Consider the following 25,344-nt stretch of genomic DNA (forward strand, 5'->3'; position numbering starts at 1 on the left):
GTGATAAGGATCTGTAATTTAGTGAATTATGCTTATTATCTTTCTTGAGTGTAGTAGCTGTAGCCTGACGGCTTTCTGGCATTAGGTATGCATCTTTTGTCGAGTAAGCTGTTGTATATGATTCCTAATTAAGGATCTACTCCTTGAGTATGCTTGAAAATGAATATAACTGATATTCGGGCTGGACGAGAAGACTTGTCTTTATTGAGTGATTTGGGTTGCTTCACTGCAGCAAGGACGTGTTCCTGATTCCAGTTCTGGAATGTTTACTTCCTCTTCCTTGGTCAAGTAAGTTCAGAAATCCGGATTGGGAAGGAGCGCCTGGTCCCCGACACGAATCAGCCCGGTGGACTTGTGTCAAGGTCTGGTGAGCCAGCCAGTCCGTGGATGGTATTTAGGCGGTTTTCCATCTGCCTTGGCGAATGCGGGCTGGTTATATTTATTCCGCCCCAGCTACACTATGTCGGCATTTGCTGCGCAAACAAGTTCACCACGTTTCGTATGTGTACACCACCAGTACTCTACCACGCAAACATAGGGGTTACACTCGTCTGGTGTGAGGCATTCAATGGTGGGCTCCACCAGGGGCCAAACTGTACAATAACCCTGAAAGAGAGATTCGGTATGGAGCGGCGGAGGTTTGAAGTGGACTGCGGTAGTCGTCGTGGGATTTTGGACCACTGCGCCTGCGGCGGGAACGGAGCCTCTCCGTCGTTTCTGGGCCACCAGGTAACACTTAATACGAGTACAATACAATGCAAGTTCATAAAACAGTATTTAGTAACACGGCTCTAGTGGCAATGCCGTCGGTAGCAGTTCAATGACTATAGTGCAGTGTAGGTGCTGGTTGCGTCTTGCCGCTGGTGTACTTTACAAACGACTAGAAACTTTTTCGACTTCCTGCCAGTTATCGAGACAGAGTTTCGCTCTGAAAACTAATAGAGGCATCTCGTGTGCAAGGCAATGCTTAATTTCGACCATCTATCAAACTTGTCCAATGTTGATGACTTTGCATTCTTTTAAATTTGGCATGATCTCTTCGCTGCTTTCGTAACAGTGTTCTGACCTGTTTTACGTAGCATGTGGGTACGGTTCTGTCGACTGATAATTAATTGAAACAAAGTGCTCAAGTACTGTGAAGAATATTTCATTGAATACAAGACGTATCTTGTCTTTGCTTACATAGTTCAGAAGGAAAGGAGACCATCTCTTAGAAAGTAGCCAAGCGAATTTTCACTTGTTTTCCTTTTTTTAACAGTCGTATTTTACATTTATTTTTTGTGAGTTTGGATATTAAGGTATTCTGTCTCACTAGAATGCCCTTGTGGTCAATAATCCCTGTCTACATCAAGATGCTACATGTCTGCTAAGGATGATTTGTTGCTAAGAGCTCAAGAATGTTTTCGCAACCATTTACGCTTCGAATGGTTTGCTGAACTGAATGTTCAAAATAACTTTCGTAGAAAGCATCTAGTACCTTTTTGGGTGATATTTTATGCCTACCACTGGCTCTGAGCTAATATTTACCCCACCGTATTGGGGATAGATTGAAGTCACCACCAACTGTAACGTATGAGTGAGGTACCAATACCCAATCCTTTCAGCGATTGTACCATCTGAGTTAGAAGGTCGGTAAAAGGAACCAATTATTAATTTATTCTGGTTGTCATGTGTAACCCCTGCCAATACTAATTCACAGAAACCACCTAATTCCATTAAACTACTAACACCAACAAACAAGTCACAACATACTTACTCAATCTGTCCATTCTGAACACCGAAGTTTCTTTGTTAACATTTTGGCTAAACTTATCTTCGGCCTTAACTAACTTTTAACAGCAGTAACGAGTTGGACGCTGTTTGTTAGCGCTGGAGAACTAGTTCTTTCCCATCATAACTACGACAGTTTGTAATACCTATGGTGATGGTATCCGTGGTCTAGGGTTAGTGCCTTCTGTTAGTAATTAAAACGTATTCGGTCACAGGTTCTAACCCCCAGCGCTTAAATTTTGAATAGAATTTATCAGCTGTGGCGGCCGAAGACTTCCGGCATAAGAAGCCACCTTCATTCAACCAACGCCCTTGTCAAACAGGACAGAGGAGCGAACAGAGGTTCAGAGCACTCTCTTGCCCTAGGGTTGGAAAACTGCCCCCAAAGGCGGCAGAATCTGCAGTGATCAACGAGGTGAAGATGCAGACGGCAATGGAAACCAATGCACTAAAGATACCTAATGTGTATCCTTAGGATGTGTGGCCTGTGAAGTAAAAGTTTGATGACGATCTCTTTCTTGGCAACAGATCCAAGACTAGCCACATTCCCACCTCCGGAAGGGGACTGCCAAGGTGGTGATGACCATGTAGAAAAGATTGAAAAACCAATGGAAGGATAACGCTCTACGAGTAGTGGAGTGAATGTCTGAAGTTTGAACGTGGTACGAAGCTAGAAAAACGTAAAAGAAAATGCTAAGGCTCAGTCTAGGTATAATGGGCGCCAATGAAATGAAATAGTAAGAAGACTAGGATTCCTGATCAGATGAGCATGGTGTAATATCAGCAGCAGCAAATAATGGTGTAACTGGAGTAGGATTTGTTATGAATAGGAATGTTGGGCAGAGACTGTCTTATTATGAAAAGTTCAAAGATATGTTTGTTCTCATCAGGATCGACAGCACACGAACAATGACAGTTCAAGTATACATGTCGACGTAACAGGCTGAAGATCAAGAGACAGAGGAGGTATTTGAGGATACCTACTCCCACACGACATCTATGCGAAGCACCTTCTGCCAAGCGACCTAGGCCTGAAATATATTCGGCTATGTAACATTGGTATTACGTTGTCTCTGCCACACAACATCAGTACCAGGCAACCTCTGCCACACATTACTACGAAGTGCCCTCTATCAAACAAAATTAGTAAGAAGCAACGTCAGCCACGTACCACTGGTACGAAACATACTCTGACATCGAACATCGATAGTGCGCATCCGTAACACGAAAAACTGATGAGAGACACCCTTCTACATACAATAATATTATGAAACACAGTCTGCCATGTCACATCGATATGAATCACTCTCCGCCAAATAATACTGGTACGAAGAAGTTGCAACAGTGATACTTAGCAGTCTCTGTATGAATAACCGTCTCCCGCACAAAACTGGTAAGAAGCACCCTTCGCCACGTAACATCGGCACGAAATACCCAGAGCGATGAAATAATGGTTCGAAGGACACTATGCAATGAAACATTTCTATGAAGCACTTTGTAGTGTTGGCAGAAAAGCCAACACTGTTTTTCTAGAGGAGGCCGAAATGCACGCGTTTAATTACACGCTGACTGGCGTGAGGTCTGGAACAGGACAATATCTTGAGAATTGCAAATAAAGTACGTAGTTGATATAATACTTAACTTTAATCCACAATCGTAGAACATCTCTCGTTACAGTACATGCTTCATAATATTAATTATCAATTGAATACGGCGCCTTGCTAGGTCGTAGCAAATGTAGCTGAAGGCTATGCTAACTATCGTCTCGGCAAAAGAGAGCGTAATTGTCAGTGAACCATAGCTATGAACGTCGGCTGTACAACTGGGGCCGAGTGCTAGTAAGTCTCTCTAGACCTGCCGTGTGGTGGCGCTCGATCTGCTATCACTGACAGTGGCGACACGCGGGTCCGACGTATACAAATGGACCGCGGCCGATTTAAAGGCTACCACCTAGCAAGTGTGGTGTCTGGCGGTGAAACCACACACTTTCTGCGACACAACACTTGTACGGAGCACTCTCTGCCACACAACATCGGTAGGTAACACACCCCGCCACGCAACATTGATAGGAGGTCCCATTTGCCACGGCACAGTAATATGAATAGATGATTCCAAGGAATTTTGCCATTCACTGCTTGATGGAAATGCCACCATTTCACAGCAATTCCTAGCAATTATTTATAAGAAATAAAACAAACTCTTCCTCCTTATCAGCCTGTCTATTGGTGATAATCATATCACATTCCCTACAGTAGCACGAAAGTACAGAAAGAAACTGATAGCTGGAGGCTTTAACAGATTTATGATAGAAGATAAAAATAGGGAATTCAATTTAAAACGTGGACCAAGTGTTAGTCATAAGCACGGAGGCATACATACAGTCGTTTTTCTCTTAATATATTTGTGAGTGGAACAAGAAAGGAGATGACATGTAATGGTACATGGTAACCTCTAGCACGATCCGTAAGGTCTAGCGGAGTATCTATGTAGAGGTAGACGTAGATGTAGATACACCAGTGAATACTATACACTGGGGCGACAAAAGTCATGGGATAGCGGTATGCACATAGGGAGTTGGACGCAGTATTGCGTAAATAAGGTACAAAAGGGCGGTGTATTGGCGAATCTGTCACTCGTACTCAACTGATTCATCCGAAAAGGTTCCCAACTTAACAGACTTTGAAAATCTAATGGTATTTCGAGAAGGACGGATTGGGCATTGCATTTTGAGAATCGTTACCGAATTCAATACTCCGAGTCCCACAGTGTCAAAAATGTGTCGAGAACGCCAAATTTCAGTAGCTACCTCTCTCCACGGACAACACAGTGGCCGACGCCCTTTACTGAAAGACCGAGAGCAGCGGCGTTTGCGTAGAGTTGTCAGCGCTAACAACAAAGTAACACTGCGTGAAATAACAGCAGAAATCAATGTGGAGTATACCCTTAGGACAATGCAAGGCATTAATGAGCGATGGCAGCTAACAATTGACGTGAGCGCCTTTACTAACAGCACGACGGCGCCTGCAGCGTGTCTCCTGGGCTCGTGACCATATCGGTTAGACCCTAAACGACTGGAAAACCGCGCCTGGTCACAACGGTCTTGATTTCCGTTAGCAAGAGCTGAGTGTGGGAGTTGACTGTGGCGCAAGCCCCAAGAAGCCGTGGACCCTTGTTGTCAACGAGGCACTTTGCAAACTGGTGGTGGCCCTATAATGGAGTGGGCTCTGTTTACGTGGAATGGACTGCGTCCTCTGGCACAAGTGAAGCGATCATTGACTGGTAACGTTTACGTTCGTCTAGATGGAGACCATTTGTACTCATTCATTAATTTCATGTTCCGAAACAAACAAGCGATTTTTGTGGGTGAATAGTGTGCCATGTAACTCGACTAAAACTGCTCGCGATTAGTTGAAGAACATTCTGGACAGTTCGAGTGAATGATTTGGTCACACAGGTCCCCCGAAATGCATCCCACCGAATATTTATCGAACATAATGGAGAGGTCGGTTCGTGCACAAAATTCTGCACCGCTAACACTTTCGCAATTATAGAAGACCTCAGTGGCACCATGGTTCAGTTCAGAATTTATGCAGAGGACTTCCAAGGACTTGTTGAATCCATGCTACGTTGATTTTCTTCAGTACAACAAGAAAAATGAGGTTAGACAGAATATCAGGAGGTGTTCTATGGCTTTCGTCGTCTCAGTGTAACATTCTGTCGAATGTCAATAGATGCAGACATTATAACATAGATGTGCGGATGTTCCCATGTTTTTCTCTAACAAAGACATACCAAAAGGCCTTTCAATCGATAGACAGGTCTTTGGTTGGCACCGATGTGTGTATAAGAAGGTACAAGTCTTTAGTAGGTACATGACAGTTGATTTCTATCATTGAACAGCGTAGTTGGCATCAATGTATATGTAACAAGGTAATGCAGTCTTTGGTAAATGCATGGCAAATGATTTTCGTTAGATTGGTTTGACGAGACAGTTAAGCACCGAGAGTAATTAGGATGGTTATACGGTGATATGTACAATGGAATGTTACGTGAGGGAGAATGAATTTTTGATGAGTTCAAAAATTTTACTGTCACCATCGGCATTAAAATTTCAAGGGAGTCGGCCTAACACTACAGTTTAAACAAATAATCACTTCATATGTGTAGCTGCCTGAAATAACGCGGAGTAATGATTCGCTCTTTTAATCTGTTCATTTTAAGTGACGAGGAGCGATCTGTAAATATTAAGCTTGAAGGAGGACAACTTCACAGCCAAGATCACATTTGTAAAACCTTTATTTACGGTGACCCATTTCGGTAAACAGAGTTAGCATCACCTGATCACGGTAGGGATTAATTGGGGACTTATATTAACCTTTGCCGTGATCAGATGAAGGCAACTTTACTTAGCGCCGCGTGGCGTAGCTGCACGGACGGGGGCGCTTTGCTACGGTTGGAACAGCTCTCCCCCGTCGGAGGTTCGCCGGCCGGGGTGGCCGAGCGGTTACAGGCGCTACAGTCTGGAACCGCGCGACCGCTACGGTAGCAGGTTCGAATCCAGCCTCGGGCATGGATGTGTGTGATGTCCTTAGGTTAGTTAGATTTAAGTAGTTCTAAGTTCTACGGGACTAATGGCCTCAGAAGTTAAGTCCCATGGTGCTCAGAGCCATTTGAACCGTCGGAGGTTCGAGTCCTTCCTCGGGCATGGATGTGTGTGTTATCCTTAGTTTAACTTAGATTAAGTAGTGTGTAAGCCTAGGGACCGATGACTTCGGCAATTCGGTCCCATAGTAGCTTACCACCTAAGTTTATTTAGCGCAACATGACATCGTAAATAAGGTTTTACTAACGCGATCCCGGGTCAGAAGATCACTTCTTTCAAGCTGAATTTGTGCGTTGCTTTTTAATAGTGCTTGAGAAGGTAATCATGGTCCTCGTTAAACGTGTAATTTTAAATTTAATAAATAACGCGTTTGTACAAGTGGTGCATTCTAACGTACGTACGGAATGGCTAAAAGTTCATAACGTGGAGGGCTTCTGCGGAAGTCTGAACACTACTTCCGCATGTCGACGTACCACCTAAAACACGACGCGCCGTTGGAATCGGGCTCGCAGTGGTTGCCCGCTGTAATGACAGCAGACGCGAGGCCGACAGCTCTGCAGCCGGGGGCCACTAGCGGCCGTGACGTGCGGTCGTGTTTCGCGTGCGCAGTGCGGTGGTCGCTGTGATTGAGGCCGCGGCCGCCTAAGGACCGCCGTCCATTAATCTCGGCTCACCCCGCTTGTCTATAATCAATCACGGCGCCGCTTCTTGCTACCGGCTGCGCCGCCGCCGCCGGCGCGCCCTGATGTATGGTCAGCGAGTGTGTCCGATACCGCCGGCCGCTGCCGCTGCAGCATCCTCCGACAGAGCCGACGCAGCGGCCGCCGGCAGACAGTCCGTCAATGTCTGCAGGGAGGCGGAGGCCGAAGCCGCTCGCCGGGCGACTTCCTGCCGGGGCAGACATTTGCCCGGGGTGTCGCACGTTTGTCCGCCCTGACTGCGGCAGTCTACCCTTGCACCGTGGTGAATTTATTCGAGGTGGTACGTCTGATACAGGCGTCGTACTGGGCATTGTGTGAAAGTTGAATCGTTTTTGTCTTGGAGGCTTGCCTTCATCCTACTCAGTTCACGAGTTACAAGGTTCACTGTGTATAGATTGTTAATAACTGTATGATGGCACAATCTCTACATAGCGTATCACAATTAAAGGACAACTTTTCAAAACCACATAACTGTTTCTCACTGTGACATTGACGGCTCAAAGGTGTCTTTTACCTTCCTCTCTAATGGTGCGAAAGCCTGGAGCTCTGCGACGGTACCCAGTGGCTGGCTGGCAGTGGAAACACCATGTTGATGACACATGCGAGAAAGGCTAGACCATTGTAGGTGTAAGGTGGGTGAATCATGCCACATAAGTGCCAAATTTCACCACTATTCTCCTCATCAGCACCCTTGACATGTCACATGACGGAAAGGTAGTTGAAACCCCTTCCTAATCACATTTGAAGCCTCCAGGATGGAGGCCAGAAGCGCGACATCCAGCGTTGAAATCACGCAGTTTTGTTATGAATTGTGGGCGCCCCGGTGGTCCTGGTCCAGTTGTCAGTATGCTAGGAAATCACTGTGGACGCGTCAGAAACGCCAATGAAACATTATTAATTCATAACACCTTTATTCCTTCCGAGTACAATGTGGCCCACGTGACCCAGGCTGGCTGAGCTTGGTGATATCAACGACCTTCCCCGAGTCCTCACTGACTCGTAGCGATGACACCAGCTCCGGGCCACATCACTCTTGCTAGCACAGCGCTGCGTGCTGTGACGTAGCGTGGAATGCACTTACTTCGGCCGCGCGTGGCTGGGGGCGCTCAGCTGACCGGCCAGCGGGCAGCAAGACCCTGCGCGTAGGAGGCTCCGGGTTGGAGTCCCGGCGCTGTCGGCACGAGAAGCGTTCTCGTAGTGCGGAGTTTACTCTGTCCCACCCTGTCTTCTTCGCTGCTTCTCCTGGTGGCTCGTCCGCGGTGAACGGGCGAAACGGGCTGCAGTCCCCCAGCGTCGTCGGCTCACCGGGTTGTGACGCCGGACGCACAGGGCCTAGGCCGCGGACGATCTCGACGACGGTTCACTAATGTGGTCAGCATTGGCGGCGAGCGAGTCTGCCGCGACGTCTGCTAATCCTGGATTGATGATTGACAGCGGCAGCGGAGAGCACCAGAGCTGGTACTGTCCCCTCACGTCAGCTGCGGTATGGATCGCCCTTACTGCAGCATCTCCTTAATAAAGATTAACATGTCGATCACCGAGCTCAGCGCTATGCAGCGACCCAGTACACATCTAACTGCAAGTCTAATTGCGAGGGCCTTGTTGCTGTCAAAGCTGGCGTATTTAAAGGAAGCACGAGCGACGTTCTGACGTCATGCTCATTTATAATGAACGCACTCGTTCGACTTATACTGCTGATTTATCTGTCATACTCGCCCCTTAGGTGTTCTTGTGACAGAGTTACGTTTGGTTATGACAGACTTACGCGAAATTGTGAAATGCAGTACAGCTGAAGCTATACGAAAGTCGCCGTCTAACACAAACCCGCGTGCCTGTTGTGTGTAATCAGGCCATTGTCCCTGCGTGACGACACATTCCGATATATGTGCAATCCTCTTACCTCTTAGCTAACCTACTGCCTCTGGCTCTCAGCATAGGCAACGAAACTTTGACAATATTCCACGTTTCCAACTCTTTACTATTCCGCGACACTACAGAATGCAGGCACGCCGCCGCTCAGAATTGACAGGAAAAGGTGTCTGGTGATGATACAAAACGCGTCACGAGACAACGCCTCCCACGAGTCGTCGAGCAACAAGACAACGTTCTTGATAATCTCTGGTACTGTTTACTACCCACGAACGCTTCAATCCTTGTCTGAGGATGATATCGGCTAGTAACCCTACTGACCATGAACGCGCCCCTTTGGAGAGCAGCGTAGAACCACTAGGGACCTATTAAAACCATTCAACAATATCAGTCGCGATCCGAAGCAGGAAAGAGCGCTAATGCTTTTCATCCCTCCTGCTAGGCATGCTTCTCTGGTGTGTGATACAGCCATATGCGTCAATAAAACGGAAAAGAGAGTCTGTAAGACTCCGCAATTCGTCAACTCCCTCGTTTCCACCCGCCCACATTTGTTGAGCACCTTAAAGATGTATTTGTGGACAGAGAAAGCCGGTGAGGGATCAGTAAGCTTGTCCATCTGCAATAGCTATTTCTTTATTAAATTGCAGTTTAAGTTCTTCCTTAACGAAGGCTGTCTTCGGCATATACTCCAGTTTTGGGTTCTTCACCTCGATTTCTTCCATTTCCAGTTTTCCTTTTGTGCGCATAACATATTAACTATTCTTATGGTAGTTAAAACGTGAGATTAAGTGCTCAACAGGCGTAGCACACTGAACAGAAGGGTGTCGAGGTCCATGTACATGACATTTATTCGACCCATGATGACGTACGCAGCTCCTGTCTGGGGATACGCTGCGCCTACACGCCTGTGCCGTCTGCAGCTCATACAAAACGAAGTACTCAAAATTATAAGCAATGCTCCACGATACACACGCATCGCGGACCTTCACCGGGAATACCGACTTGAGACTCTCAAGGAGATAATCCACAAACTCACCACAAGACTGTACAGAAACTCCAGACATTCGCAGAACCCGTTTATTCTGAATCTGGGGAGCTACGACCACAACCGTAGATGGAAACCTAAAAGACCAAAAGACATACTTGTAAGGACCTAATATCTATGGCCAAGCACACGCAAACACAACGGTACAGGTGGGCCCCTGTTAATCAGACGCCATTACTGGATATCCAGCTGGAATACACTACCGAATAACTGGCACCACGCAGGGAAGCCGTACCGTACACTGCATGCAGACAAGCTCCACACATCCCCCACACAGTGAGATGATCTATGGCCTATCTCCCACTGCTGTATAACGATGTTGATTGATCCAGGAATGTAGCGGCTGCAGCAACTGGGATACATCGCCATCGCTTGACACAGTAATGATGCATGATACCCATACTAACAAATCCAACATTGCATGAACTATCGCAGCTAGTAAGCCACTACTGCCCTTACTACCCGTCCCACTGTCGCAGAGGTTTTTTTTCCCACAGCACGAGCCATGGCACTTTCTCCCTCTGCTCTTCAAATCGCTACCCTCACTCGCGTTTCGTCCACTATCAGCTGATGGACCGTGTTAATGCGTAGTCTTACCCCAACGCACGGATAACATCACAGCCCAGCATCCTGTGATCCATTTACTAGATAACTAACATGTTGACGGAGGTGACAGTAGAATTTTTGGTTTGGTCATCACGTTGGTGCGGGCGTGGAGGGGCCCCATCTCAATTTAAAAAGATTAAGTGCAGTATCAGCATCAATTAGAAAATAGAGGATATTAACTGTTAAGAGGGATATGTGTGGGTTATTTAATTATTATCTACGTTATGAATTCAACAATTTCGTCACTGCAAGATACGGTGTGAATGTGAAGCTACCATTTCTCCTGCATGGAAACGGTAGTGTCATTGCAAGACGAATATTGAATAAAATCGCGAAGGAAGCAATGCAAACAATTTCGAAGAAACATAAAAATCCTCTTGCTGTTCCATACAAAGTGGAATTAGCTGACAGTAAATTGTATGTTCTAATTAAACAGCTGCCTGGAATATTGCAGCAGCTATTTGTAGACGATTATTATCATTTGGACTTAGACATAGCGCAAGACTTTGTCGGAATTTGCGACTACCTAATGTAAACCCACGACCTCTGCATGGAAGGAGACCGCCAGGGTAGCAGCAATGTGATTGTGGACAACCATAAGACAGATGGAATAGACTGTTGGCCATGGATATCTAATTGTACCCACGCCCGGGTTCCCGGGTTCGATTCCCGGCGGGGTCAGGGATTTTCTCTGCCTCGTGATGGCTGGGTGTTGTGTGCTGTCCTTAGGTTAGTTAGGTGTAAGTAGTTCTAAGTTCTAGGGGACTGATGACCATAGATGTTAAGTCCCATAGTGCTCAGAGCCATTTGAACCATTTCTAATTGTAGAGTAATGATTTGTAACAAATTTATATCTAAAATCACATGTCCAGGAATAAATAAAACAATAGATAACTACTTTACAGATTTTATGAAGCGTCCAGACATGAGACTCGACTACGAGAAACACATATATCTTCTTTGGCTAATGAGCATAGCATTACAAGGCTGGATGCTACAATATACAACTACAGAATGGATCCTAGACTCTGACAAACAATATTTACAATGTGCTCCGCTTTAATCTGAACCAATCATATCCATAGGTGTCAGCTAACTAATAACTTACAGAAAAGCTGCTGTGTGGTTTTAAAAACGTTCTGTAGTTTGTCTGCTGGGGTAATACGAATACTCGTAAAATGACAGGTTTACAAGAAAGTATGCCAGACTATCAAGACCGAGAGTAGCTAATCAGCTATGTTCTGTCTGCATGCAGTTTTAGTCGTCTACCTGTAAACTATATGGAGATCCTTAATACTGCATTCGGGAGGACGACGGTTCAATCCCGCGTCCGGCCATCCTGATTTAGGTTTTCCGTGATTTCCCTAAATCGCTTCAGGAAAATGATGGGATGGTTCCTTTGAAAGGGCAAGGCCAACTACCTTCGCCATCCTTCCCTAATCTGATGAGACCGATGACCTTGTAGTTTGGTCTCTTCCCCCTAAATCAACCCAACCCCTTAGTACTAATTCCAACAACAGCGATATAAGCGTTATGCATCAGTGTTATACTGAAGCAGGAGAAACATCTCTTTCACAATGTAGGACATTTTCTCCACAGTACCATCAAAACACAGATATCACTGGATTGGGTCTGTTTCCCACAGACAAGGTAATTCCACATGCGTTAACGAAAAGAACCTGTGCGTCGAAACCGACTTAAACCATGTCCTATTAAGAAAATCACTCCCCGAAATATTGTTAAATTGTTATGTTTACGGGAAAAATGGAAATGAGGCACATCGAAGCCAAGAAATGAAAAATGGAGTACATGGCGAATACAACGGCCATACTGCAGATGTGCAACCAATGTTACCTATGGCTTTATACACATTGTGTGGAGAACTCAGGCTGCGTCTGGCAAATACAAAATATCTGAATATACAGTAAACAGGACTGGAAATTGGTCACGTGTTGGTGGCCGAAATCAGGGGAATCGAGAAAGTTCACTACATTAAATTAGAAATTTGTGGTAAGGCCTTATGGGACCAAACTGCTGAGGTCATCGGTCCCTAAACCTACCCACTCCTTAACCTAACTGAATCTAAATTACGCTATCGACAAGAAACACACCCATGCCCGAGGGAGGACTCGAACCTGCAGCGGGGGGGGGGGGGGGAGTAGCACGAACCGTGACAAGGCACCTCACACCACGCCGCTACCCCGCACTGCTTTACTACATTAAAGGGAAAGCAAAATATTTTTTACAGACCTCCAATCCCATTTGGACTGGTTTACAGGAAAATGGTTTTATTATACCTAACTGTGGCGAACTGGATGTTGTGCATCTGCCGACAGAATAGCCATTTTCGGAGTTTAAAACTGACGGAATATCTACATTTAAAGAAAAGTATGTTGGAATAGCTGTACCCTTTAAGTTCTATACAGAAATTCCGCAGAAATGTCGGACAACAGCTGTTGGCACTCACACACGAATATGTGTAGTTCTTTAACAATAATGTCATGGGGGCAATAAGAGGTAAAGTTAAATCCCTCAAATGTTCTAGTCTAGAAGAACTGCAAGAAGGAACAGAGTTAATTGTTAAGGGCATTAGAGAGTTTAGAGGAACAGATATAGACATGTATTAAATATGCGACATACCTTCCATGTGGCTAGATGTTATTAAAATTAAACCTAACAAACATAAAGACAGGGCAGTTTCCTGTGTATAAATGTATATGCAAAAATTGATAAAGATCTTCTACAAGATTATTTACCTGTCCTGTTTGCTAACCTGCCAAATGTCTTAAAATATTTCCTATTTACAATGGTTCCATGCATGCGTGTGGATGGAGGAGACTGTCTAGATAAATGACATTGAAATGTATCTGAAATTACATAGTTAAAAGCAGTCACCTCCTTTCTTTACCTATACGAAAATACTAACTCACGATGCTGCTGCTGCTGTTGTCGCTCCTGTCTCTTAGCTTCCAGTTGTGCTAGTATTTCGTGGATATATGCTGAAACAATAACGAGAAGACATGTGTTCAACATAGTCAAATTCATAGTGAAAGAACTGTGACAGATAAAAGTTACTGTTATCGATTGGAATATGTGCTTACCTGGCATTTCTCCTAGTCTAGGGCGTTTGCCACTGGCACTGATGCTGTTGCAGACTAAACATTCCATCTTGCAAAAGCGAATTAATAAAGACAGACAAATACCACACCAGCAAACAAGCGAAGACTGGGAACATCGATAAGCATGCATAAAATGTGATGCAGCCGTGGTCGATAGTAGGACGAGGACGAGTGAGGTTAGGGGTAGGCTTTATATAGGTTCACTGATTCAGCATTGGTCAATAGGAACACAGTATTCTGAACATGGATGAAAACTCCCTCTGTGTTTTTGGACACATCTGTTCACACAATCAGGAAGTAACCACCTTAGAGAATCAGAGACTATAATTGAGTTTGAAATTTCCTGATCATTGGAATGCTGCCACATGATGGTTTGTTCGGGGGCTGTGAGAATAAATGGAGGGCCCTTGGGCGGGTAGGCACATGCGAACACTCACATGGGTATTGATCAGCGTGGGTCCAGCCGGCGAAAGGCTACGCCGCCTCTGACAGCAGTTCCTCTGTGGCACACTGTGCAGCCAAGAGGGATTTGTCTGGACAGCATGGAAGATGGCCACCTTATGCACGCATGGCATCTTGGTCTTTTGCCAGCTGTTACAGTAGTGATTGTAGCAGTGTTTCCTAGTGTGCACAATCTCGGAACATACTATTAGTCTGCAGGCTTCCCGAGCAAACAGATCTGTCAGCACTCTGCACTCCATGTGGCATCTTGCAGGCCTGGCTGGTAGCGTCCGACCAGTAGGTGGTGACGACAGTGTAACTGTTCTCGCTGGATGGCATATGCGCAGATGACCCAAAATGCGGGCTAACGTACCGCACTTCATTCTGTTCCTCAGTGGTTTTGGTTATAATGTCATGGGAAATGGGGGCAAGGAGGAGTGAGGACGTGGGCTCTACACAAGTTAGGGGGGGAGGGGTTCTGTCTCCTGCACGCTGATTAAATAAAGAGTATGCAAATTGAATCAAACTGATCACCTAAAACATTATGACCAGCTACCCAACAGCAGTGAAGCATCAGCAAGGAAGCAATGAGTCCTTGGTAGATTGCTGGCGGGAGTAGGCACCTTGTCTGCCTGTACAAGCTACCTAATTCCTTTAAAGTCCCACATTCAGTCATATCCCAGATATGTTCGATCTGGTTAAGATTTGGTTAGCCGGACGGCCAGAAAGTCAACTAGAACTCGTCACTGTGTACTTCAGTGCACTCATTTACACTCGTAGCCTCGTGAAATGATGCATTATCACGTTGAGAAATGCCTCTTCATTAAGGAAACAAGAATGTCATAAAGGGGTGTACATAGTCTGCAACCAGCGCACTATACTCCTTCGCCATCACAGTGCCTTGCACAAGCTCCATTGTACAGATACATGCCTATGTGAATGTTTCCCAGAGCATAATGGTGCCGCCGCCAGCTTACCTCCACTCTGCAGTACAGGTGTGAATGAGCTGTTCCCTTGGAAGACTACCGTTTCACACCCTCCTATTGGCATGATGAAGAAGGTATCACGATTCATCAGACCATGCAATGCTCTGCCACTGTGCCAATGTTCAGAGCCAATGGTCACATGCCTATTTCAGTTGTAGTTGTCAATGTCGTGGTACTAACATTGGCACAAGCATGGGTCGTAAGTTGCGAAGGCAAATCGTTAGGAATGTTCAGTGCACTTCTTGTCCAGATACACATGTACTCTGCCACCATTAAGATCTGACGTTAGTTCCACCTCAGTTTGCTGCCTGACCTCTTTTACCCATCAGGCTAGCCTTACAACATCTGATACCTGTAATGAGAGTGGCCACTCACCCCCATGACATCTGAATGTCGTTTCAACTTGGTATCATCTTGTGTGGAAGACACTCACCACAGCACTTCTCTAACACTTCTTGTCCAGGCCTCTGGGTGATCACAACCTGCTGTCAAACTCGTATACTAGATGCACTGTGTGTGTGTCTGACTAGCAGTCATACCTCGCCAGGTGATGCTGCTATTGCCTGGACGGGTTGATATTGACAGTATTTTTGTGGTCGTAATGTTGTGGCACATAAGTGAATATTATTATTGATATCGATTTCAATTTCGTACCATGAGATACTTCCTTTCCTGTACAGAGTCTTCTCCCTGCCAATTTCCAAATGGGAAGGGGAAGAGGAAGTGGGGGAGGGATATACATTTCTGGGAGGTTTCCCAGGAGGGGGAACTGTGTCTCAGAACTGAACTAGTGAGGGGTGACTAAAAATGTTTCCTTCTGTCAGGAAGGTAGGGAAGGAGGAAGGGAGTGGGAGTGGTGTGGGTTTCTCATAGGGATGGATTATCTCCAGATGACCACAAAACAAACCCAAGAGATTCATAGATCAAACCCAAGGGGTCAAAACCATTTAGTCAAGCAATCGGTTAAGGGGAGTGGGAGGGGGATACTTTCTGCTAAATATTTGTCTGTCCCTGAATGTATTCAACCTGCACAAACAATACGTGCCAAAACCTTCTTTTCCCCACTCCTAATGTCCCATTGCTGTTTCGGAACACGCTCACATTTCGTCCAATGGTTTTGAACGGTTGCTAGTGGTTCTGCACTGTACACTAGAGGAAAACCTGTGGTCGCGTTGTATTCCACAGGAATGCAGTTAGTTCATTGTGGTTGTGAATAAATCCAGCCTGTTGCTGATCGCACTGAAAAATATCATTTGCAACCGCAGGATGTATGAAAATCTCTGGAAGTGGAAGGGTGGTTTCTTTGACCCCATTCCTACGACCCACTAAGGTCTTTTCATGTCGATTCTTGAATGGCAGGGTGTCTAAAATTGTTTCCTCCGCCACCCTAAGTGAAACGTGTTGTTTCATCCTTAAGCTGCTTGGTTCTGACTGCTACCATGGAGGCATCGAAGGAAGGGGGTTAGAGTTGGCGCGACAACCTTCCCATCGTGTGACACGTCTTCGGTGGCTTTGGGAGAACTGTGGTGATCTTTTGTGTCTATGTGGCTTCACTAATCCACTTTACATTTCACATGAACTTCTGAGCTCTGGCCTTCTTTCAGCGTGTATCGACTCGTTGCTGTGTAAAGCATCCCCGAGCCAAGAGTGACATTGCAGGGTCCCAGGCTTCTGGGCCTCCTCAGGGAAAGGTTGTCGGCAATGGCACAAGCGCCGCAGTGGTAAACAACTATGCAGTTTGGAAAAATTAATCCTATTATTGTGTTGCGCAGTGTATTATTCACACCTAGAATTTGGTCAGTTACAGATGAACAACGCTTTGAGGCTATCAATGATAGTCCTAAATGAAAATATATATATAATTTCGACGTCAGCGTGATTGCTGATATGTGTTTGTGAGGGCGGACGACAGTTACCAAGAAGATAGTAACGATGCCCTAGTATAGAGGTATTTCCGTAATTTCTGTTTGCCGTGATTGCCAATACATCAGAACTTAGCAATTTTTGCGAAGGTAGCGTTTTCTGTTCTAATGGTGTACTTTGGGCTAAGTCAGAACGATCCCTCGAGCATAACTGCAACGGAGAGGCGCCAGAGAAGCGGCGGTGGCAATTACAAGAGGTCTATGTCTGCCCACCTAAAGCAAATAAGGAGCCCAAAGACAGATCAGCTCTTCTGTGCAGCTTTCCGTTTCCTTGCACAAGTTTTAAAAAGTCCCCACAGAAAGAGCTCTGTCTCAATGGGACCTGAGTTCTTATGATGACAAGACGTGTGTCGGTGGCTGAGGCTGATACAGTGAGTCTCCAGACCACAGAAAGGCATCCGCGAAACCAACCCCCCTCCCCCCGCTCCCAGCGAAAGCAAAAAATATATAGTGCAGTCTGGTGTATTTCTGGCAAGAAAATGATTCGAAAGTTGGGAAAGTTGGTATTACGGGGTCGGAACTGAATATATATATATATATATATATATATATATATATATATATACATTGGCCTTCTTAAAGGTAGGCATTCGTCTTCGAAACTATTGTAAATACTCCGTACCCTCAGGTCTAGCCCTCACTCTACCTAAAAGCTGTCGTACAGGCGCCCTTGCGTTTAGGTGCCATGTTGAGGCAGTATAACTGACTGCTACGAGCACCGGAAAGTCGGTAGAGAAACACATAATGATATTGCTGCTTGCTAATTGACCAACGGTAATTACGATGGTAGATCGTAATTGCGATTGCATACTGACCACCGACATCTCTTTGCCGCCGCTAAAGCAGCATGTTCAGTTTCAGTAGCACATGCTGTTGTTAGCCAGTATCTCTCTCGCTAGCTCTGAGTTACGTGTTTTAATTCCTTATTTTCGTACATGTCCTCTTATTTTTGTACTCAGGTGTGTTTAGTTCTTGATTGACAGGACATTGTCTCAGTGTCCAGTAATAACTACAGTGTTTCGTATCTAGACGCTTTTTTAATATATTTCTGTGTTTTTGTACCGTGTTAAAGATGGTAGAATTCATTATTGATCAGCTTTTAGTTTTTATCAAAATATACATTAATTGAATCTGTATTGGACTACTGTTTAAGCATAGCTATGCTCCCACTGCCCCTTATTATATTGTCACACCATGATTACGCCTATGATTCTGAAGAAAAGGTCGAATCTAGTCTGTAGTAGATGATGAATACGATGCTTTAGTTACAGACAGGCCAGGGAATCGGACAGCATGTGCCCGTTTCAAAGCCACACTAACGACCGCGATTTCAAATTTTTTCTACTTTATCGTGTAAGCTAAACAGTACTCTTCGAAATATCAGTGTCAGGAATTCTTGGTGACTCGACTGATATTCTCTAGCAAGTGTAGCAGAGAACGTCATTCTTTACTTAGATTAATCTCCTTTTCGTAATTAGTAAGTTAAGACGCACCCCGAGGGGTGTAATGGGACCATTACAGTTTGCAATATGCATGAACGGTTCAAGATACGGACTCAAGGTTTTTGGCTAACGGTACTACGCATACGAGCTCATAAATTTGCTGCGTATTTATGTTGCTCATCTGTTTCATGAACTCAGATACTGAGAGATTTTTATCGATTTTACTAGTGGAACGTAGTACGTTTACTTAATCAGTTAAATTTCACAATATTATGGCCATGAGGGCCTCTCTTAACACAACAAGGCATTCCATACAATACACATTACCTACATTTCAATAAGCTTGTTATAATTTGAAAACCTGCCTTCTCGTTCTTAAACTCAAAGTAAAATAGGAGCCAGTTTCAGCTGAATCGCATAAGAATGACCTAGCGCAAAACGCCGAATGCTCTAAAAGGCTTTTCGTGGTTGTATATAGAGAATTCACAAGACTAAAACTGAAATTAAATGCAGAACGATATGCTGAAGATCAACTTTAAGGAAAAGGATTGGCAGTTGACCCAAAACATAAACAAATGCAACATAATGAGCATTAATAGGGAACACAGCTGAAGCTGTATGACTGTGCGATTGCCAAACAGCCGCTCGCAACAGTTACATCCTATGAGGATCTGGCAGTATGCGTATGGGGTGCTTTAAAGTAAATGGACTCCGTAAAACAAATTGTAGGGAAAGCAGACGCCTGATAGTGATTATTGGGAGAATCTTCATGAGCCGTAACTCTCTTATCAAGAAGGTAGCTTATACAGGGTGACAGTTGTTGAACAATATGAAATAAAATCGTCATATCTTCTGAACGGTTTGCGTTAGGACGCTCAAACTACACGGTTGGCCGCGGGGCATGATGTGAATTAGTATGCGGTGAATGGTTTGGTTTAGCGACGAAGCCCACATTCATTAGGATGGGTTCGTCAACAAGCAATATTGGCGCAGTTGGGGGAATGAGAAACCTCATTACGTGATCGAGAAGTCTCTTCAATCTTAACGGGTGGCTGTGTGGTGTGCAATGTCCAGTCACGGAATAATCGGTGAAATATTCCTTGATGGGACGGTGACTACCGAACGGTACGTGAAGGTTTTAGAAGATTATTTCATCCCCATTATCCAAAGAGACCCTGACTTCCACAAGATGTGTTCATGCAAGACGGAGCTCGACCCCATCGAATCAGGAGAGTGTCTGATTTCCAGGAGGAGCAATTTGGGGACCGCATTCTGCACACTCAGACGCCTTTGGCATGGGTCTCGATTGGCCGCATTAGTCTCCGGATCTGTGACACGCGACTCCTTTACGTGGGGCTATATTAAGGACAAGGAGCACCGAAAAAACCCCAAAACCATGGCTAGGCTGAAAGGAACAATTCAGGAGGTCGACAACATCGATGTTCCGACACTTCCACGGGTCATGCAGAATTTTACTATTCGTCCACGCCGCAACATCGCCAATGCTGGCAGGGGTATCGAACATGTCATAACCTAAATCCGAATATCTATAGTGACGTTTACATGTTGAATAAAGTATGTGCACGCCGTAGTTGGTAACTAATTACCGTTTATTTTTCATTCAGTCCAATAACTGATAGCCTCTACAAACATCGTTCGACAGACGTCAGTTTCGGAACCTTGCAGGACAGCTCTGATAGATGAAATAGAGAGGACATTAATTCTGTGATAGGTTCGTCTAGTAAGAGCGACTGTGTCAAAGCCTTGTGCGCCACAGAATGATTTACGACTAATTACAACATTCTGAGGGCTGCAAAATATTTTAAGGAAACCTTTTGAACCACCAGCTGGATGTTTACAGTCTCTATCGGTTTCAGTTTTAGCATCCATCACAGCAACTGTCATCACGGAGGGCTCTAAAATACGGAAACAGAAAATAATGTTTAGTGTACAAAGACAAGCTTTTTAGAATAGGGAAACATTTGTGAAGAACATGTGGAAACTATTACAAAGCACTACATCGTTGGATCAAATAAAAATTAAATTTACACAGAATGTAGATGTACGTAGTGACTTTTAAAAAACTAAGAACCATAAAATTACAATAGTGTATACTAGACGACACTTGAGTGTTAACAACTACTTACTCAGGCTTAGAGAGGTATATACTGCAAATAAATTGTCAAAGACATTACTGTCAAATATTATGAAAACAATGAAAATCTGCAGCCAAATAATATAAGCTCCACAGTTTGTTCAAGTTTGGTAATAAACGTTTATATTAACAACAAATAGCGTCAATAATATCGATACATTATAAAAATTTATAATGCCACTTCGTCTAGTCGTAGTAACACATTTATTACAACCATGATTATTAAGATGTGGCTAAAAGAATCAAACAGTATATGTAACAGGCATTAAATCGTAAGGCCGTAATGCGGCAGGGGTAACGGCCTTGCCGCAGTGGTAGCACCGGTTCCTTTTAGATCACCAAAGTTTAGTCCTGTCCGGCTTGGCCAGCACTTGGATGGGTCACCGTCCGGGTCTGCCGAGTTCTGTTGGAAAGTGGGGTGCTCTCAGCTCTTGTGAAATCCGTTAGGAGCTAGTGACTTAGAAGTAGCGGCATCGGTCGTGATAACAACAACCTGGAGACCACAAGCCCCTCCATATCCGCATCCGTTGACGCCTAACGGCTGAGGATGACACGACGGCCAGTCGGTACCGTTGGGCATTCATGACTGGTTTGAACGGCGTTGATTTTGTAATATGGCAGGAAAACATAGTAGCATTCTTGAAACGTTGAAGTACAATACGAATCTTTTTACAGTCTGTTAGTATTAAACAACAATAAGAATGAAGCATCACCAATATTGGATTTTCATAGAATATAATATTCTGAATCAATGCGTTTAATATATATGTATGGTGTAGTGTGAATATATTTGGTGGACAGAAACATTTTGGGAAGCTAGTGAGGTTATTGCACAGTATATTGTACTGAGAAATAATTGTTAAGAAGAAATTCCATGCGTTGCGCCATTTCCGAGCTAATTAGCATTAAACTTAGTCAGTAAGGCCGTCGCGAACGCAAATTCAAGTAGGTCACCAGAGGTGATTTTGTGGGCATGTTTTTCGTTAGGTTTTCTAAAATCAAAAGAGGGAGTGACACAAGAACTGTCATGGGCCAGTAGAAAAGATTGAGCCCCAGCCAAAAGGCTGAGCAGTCTCGTGTGCTGCCATCTATTGATAAGAGCAAATGACACTTATTGTATCTGACGGGCCCTTGAATTTCCATAATCAATAACCTGATTGGCCATTGTAAATGCTGTTTACCTCTTGACTCTTAACAAATACTTCTCGGCACGTCTTAACCTGCAACACCCTTTCAGGGTTTCCTGACTAATTTTGACCATTATGTTTGCATATCCGCAGGTGTTACCCGCGTATAATACTTGTAATAATGTTTTATATTTGTACCTTCATTGTAAGTTTTATGCTTTATTTGAATCGGCTTCATCTAACCTAATTTTTGGAATTTTCTGATGCAGTTCTAATTATTCAAGATTTTGTTTAGTTACTGTTCTTTCTACAGTGTTCTGCTGTAACATATGTAACTACATTGTGAAATTACTTTCAGATCATTACATATAATCTTAGTTCAAAACAAATTTTCATTTAAACTGTGAACCTGTATGATAGGTGGCTTACTTACAATGATAATCTTTTTTTCCCGGGAGAGTTTAAGTTTGTCAGTCTCATGTTACTTTCTTTATGAAACGTTCTTAAATAAGACGGAATGTTTCATCACGTTATGCCCGAGGTATAGGTTTAGCATTAATGCGAGGTTTGGGCTTGGTGAATCTACCACATTCTTGCTGCGCGTTTTGTCCAAAGATTAGCTCTCATATGTTTATTTTCCTTTATACTTATCTATATGTGATTATGTATAATGTAAGTGGTAACTGAAGTAATTAGTTGCCTGAAGTCTAGACTGAGTAGAGCCACGTAACTTCGTTTGATTATGACTATTGGAACTAATATCCATATACACTCTACATAAGTTGTTCACTGTTATCGTTACTGTTAGCTATTATTAAAACAGTGAATTTTTATTTCACATTACACGATACTTATGGCTTGAACTTGCTGGTATATATTTGTAAATTCCCATAAAGAAACAATAATGATGATGTTCCATTTTTATTATTATTTTAAAACTGTGTAACGAACAACAAGAATGATATTACACTCACCATTTGAAGAATATAATTATGTTTCGTTGCCACATTGTGATTCTATGATTTAACACTGTTGTCCATACCATTTCATTCACAAAACATTCTTTTAACCACCTGTAAACAATGATGATTGTATTAAATATTGGACTATGTTGAACGAAATGTCACTATAAACTTCTGTAAGTCAGCAATATTACTCCTATTTACCGAAAACGCTCTGAGTTTAAAAACAAATTTAATCTAATAATTATATATAATGATCTAAAACTAGAGCAACCATGTATCCGTATGCGTTACAGCATGGCACAGTAAAAGGAGAAGTATACGAAGATAGCCTGTTTAAACGATTATAGCTGTTGGTCATTAAGTTTACATCACAAAATTAAGAAAATTAGGTGAAACGTTACACTATTTAGGCGAACTAATCAGCCGCCCAGTATTGGTATGAGGTAAGATGAATCTGTTGTACGCCCAGTGCCCTCAAAGCACCGTGGCCAGCCCAGAGGCAGCGACCATTGCTAGCGAAGTAAGATGCGGGCACAAAGCCTTAGCTGAAAATGGGAAAATTTCGGTGTGGGGTGTTTTGACGCTTTAGAGGACAGATAATGCTCCAAGAAATGGCGGGCAGTATGACCTGCCGAAGGATGGCCTGTTACAGCTCTTTGAGAATGTATAACATGTTACAGTCAAATATAAATGCAAATGTTTGTACATCTGCATTGCCAGAAAAATTAGGTGCATGCTATGACACAGGAGCATTTCAATATTTGAAAACTGCAGACATTAATATTTCACAGCGAATAAACATTTGATCAATGAACTTCTGAATTAACTACTTTTAAAAGCCTTATGTGAGTTCAACTTACCAAATCTCAGATGAAAACATTGTACTATTGACATCGTCAATCAGAGTTTAATGTCCGTATCGATCTTATTTCTTGATTTATTACACCTTTTATAAGTTTTTTACTACACAAATGTCTGTCACAACATTATATTTCCACATTTCCATAACAAATGATGATTGCACCATCAGTACATCAGGTTTCGTCATACTTGTATATTAATTTAATGTACATTCTACTATTTTACCGATACCTCCATTTAAATGTTGACAGTAAGTCCCACGGAAAACTGCTAATTTAAAAGTGATCATTCACATGCATTAGCTGACACCACAATTGAACCAAAATACACTCCTGTCAGGAAGGCTTATGTAATTGTTTAAACAATTTTGCACGACAATCTGTGTCATTTATCTTGAGTGCACTTGCCCAGGAATATTGGCCTATTTAATATGAACAAACCATTATTTACATTTATCGCGAACGATCTGATGTGACTGAAAGTTTATAACATTTCTTTTTCTAAATATTTCCGCCGTATATTACTCTCGTCCAGGAAGTCGTCACATTGCATCAAATGATGTCCGTAGAGCTTACGTGCAATGTGGGGATGGCCTTCAGCCAATGGAGAAGCAGACTGCAGCAGAACAGTATGGGAAGACCTCAAGGAGTGATTCTGGATACTTCGATGTTCATTCAGGTAGAAGACATGCCTGCCTGTGCTAATGCGAATCGATCAAGGGGGTATTTCATCCTGGGTGGTGAACAACTTCTGCTATTGTTTAATTTCTGAAGGGGCCCTGTAATTCGAGAGGTCTGAATATTCTACGCAGTAGACCGCTAATTTTTTTCTGCTTGCAATATGGGACTGAGGATAGCAAGAGTACGAGTTATTATTCTTTTTACCCCATCATGTTGAACTCTCAACTGTATTGATCTGGTGAATATTGCGTATACTGTGATTACGAAATGGATGTCGATTTTGCTTGTCTTTGACTACCTATTAATTTGCTGAAATTTGCTAGTATTCTTGTGATTCTCTCAATGTCACCTTACTGTATTTGATAAGGGTATTTTCTGTCCACATTTTAACCGAATATCATAAGACATCTTGTTTATTTGAGGTATCCTTTCTGGAATAAAAATCATACAAGGATTGTTCTCGTCAGCCGGATCAAAACCTAAGTGAAGTCTGCCAGAGAAGATGCTTGATCATCAAGTCTGCCTGAGGTGACTCCTATCCATAGAGACAGATATGGCTCTTGTCAAAGAATAACTTTCGGACATCTGCTCCCTATAAGTAAGAGTCAGATCATTGTGGTTTTCTGGAATCACATAGCATTCATTGGCTAAGCGAAAATTAGTCTTGGATGTGATTGCGTCGTATCTGCCCTTTAGGACATATCTGAAAGGGCAGGCACCACGCATTCACATAATTAATTCACCGAGGGTGGGCAATGGATCCACCTTCTTCGTTGTGGCTGCAAAAATACGTCCATTTCAGAGGAAACGGACAGGAACTGCGAATAAGTGGCCCTCGATGGGAATGTGAATCGGCCATGAGATGCGCCAAGACACTCCGCGCAATTGGCATAACGCTGTGTCCAGGATGGCGCAGTGGTTAACGTACCTGCCTAGTAATCAGGAGATCCCGGGTTCGAATCCTCGCCAGGTGCTGATTTTCATTCGCCGCCGATGGTACCGCGACCGCATAACGTCCCGATGCAGCCGACAGTAGCAATTCCCTCCCTTTC

Source organism: Schistocerca piceifrons, chromosome 7, assembly GCF_021461385.2.
Source record: "Schistocerca piceifrons isolate TAMUIC-IGC-003096 chromosome 7, iqSchPice1.1, whole genome shotgun sequence".
NCBI lineage: Eukaryota > Metazoa > Arthropoda > Insecta > Orthoptera > Acrididae > Schistocerca > Schistocerca piceifrons.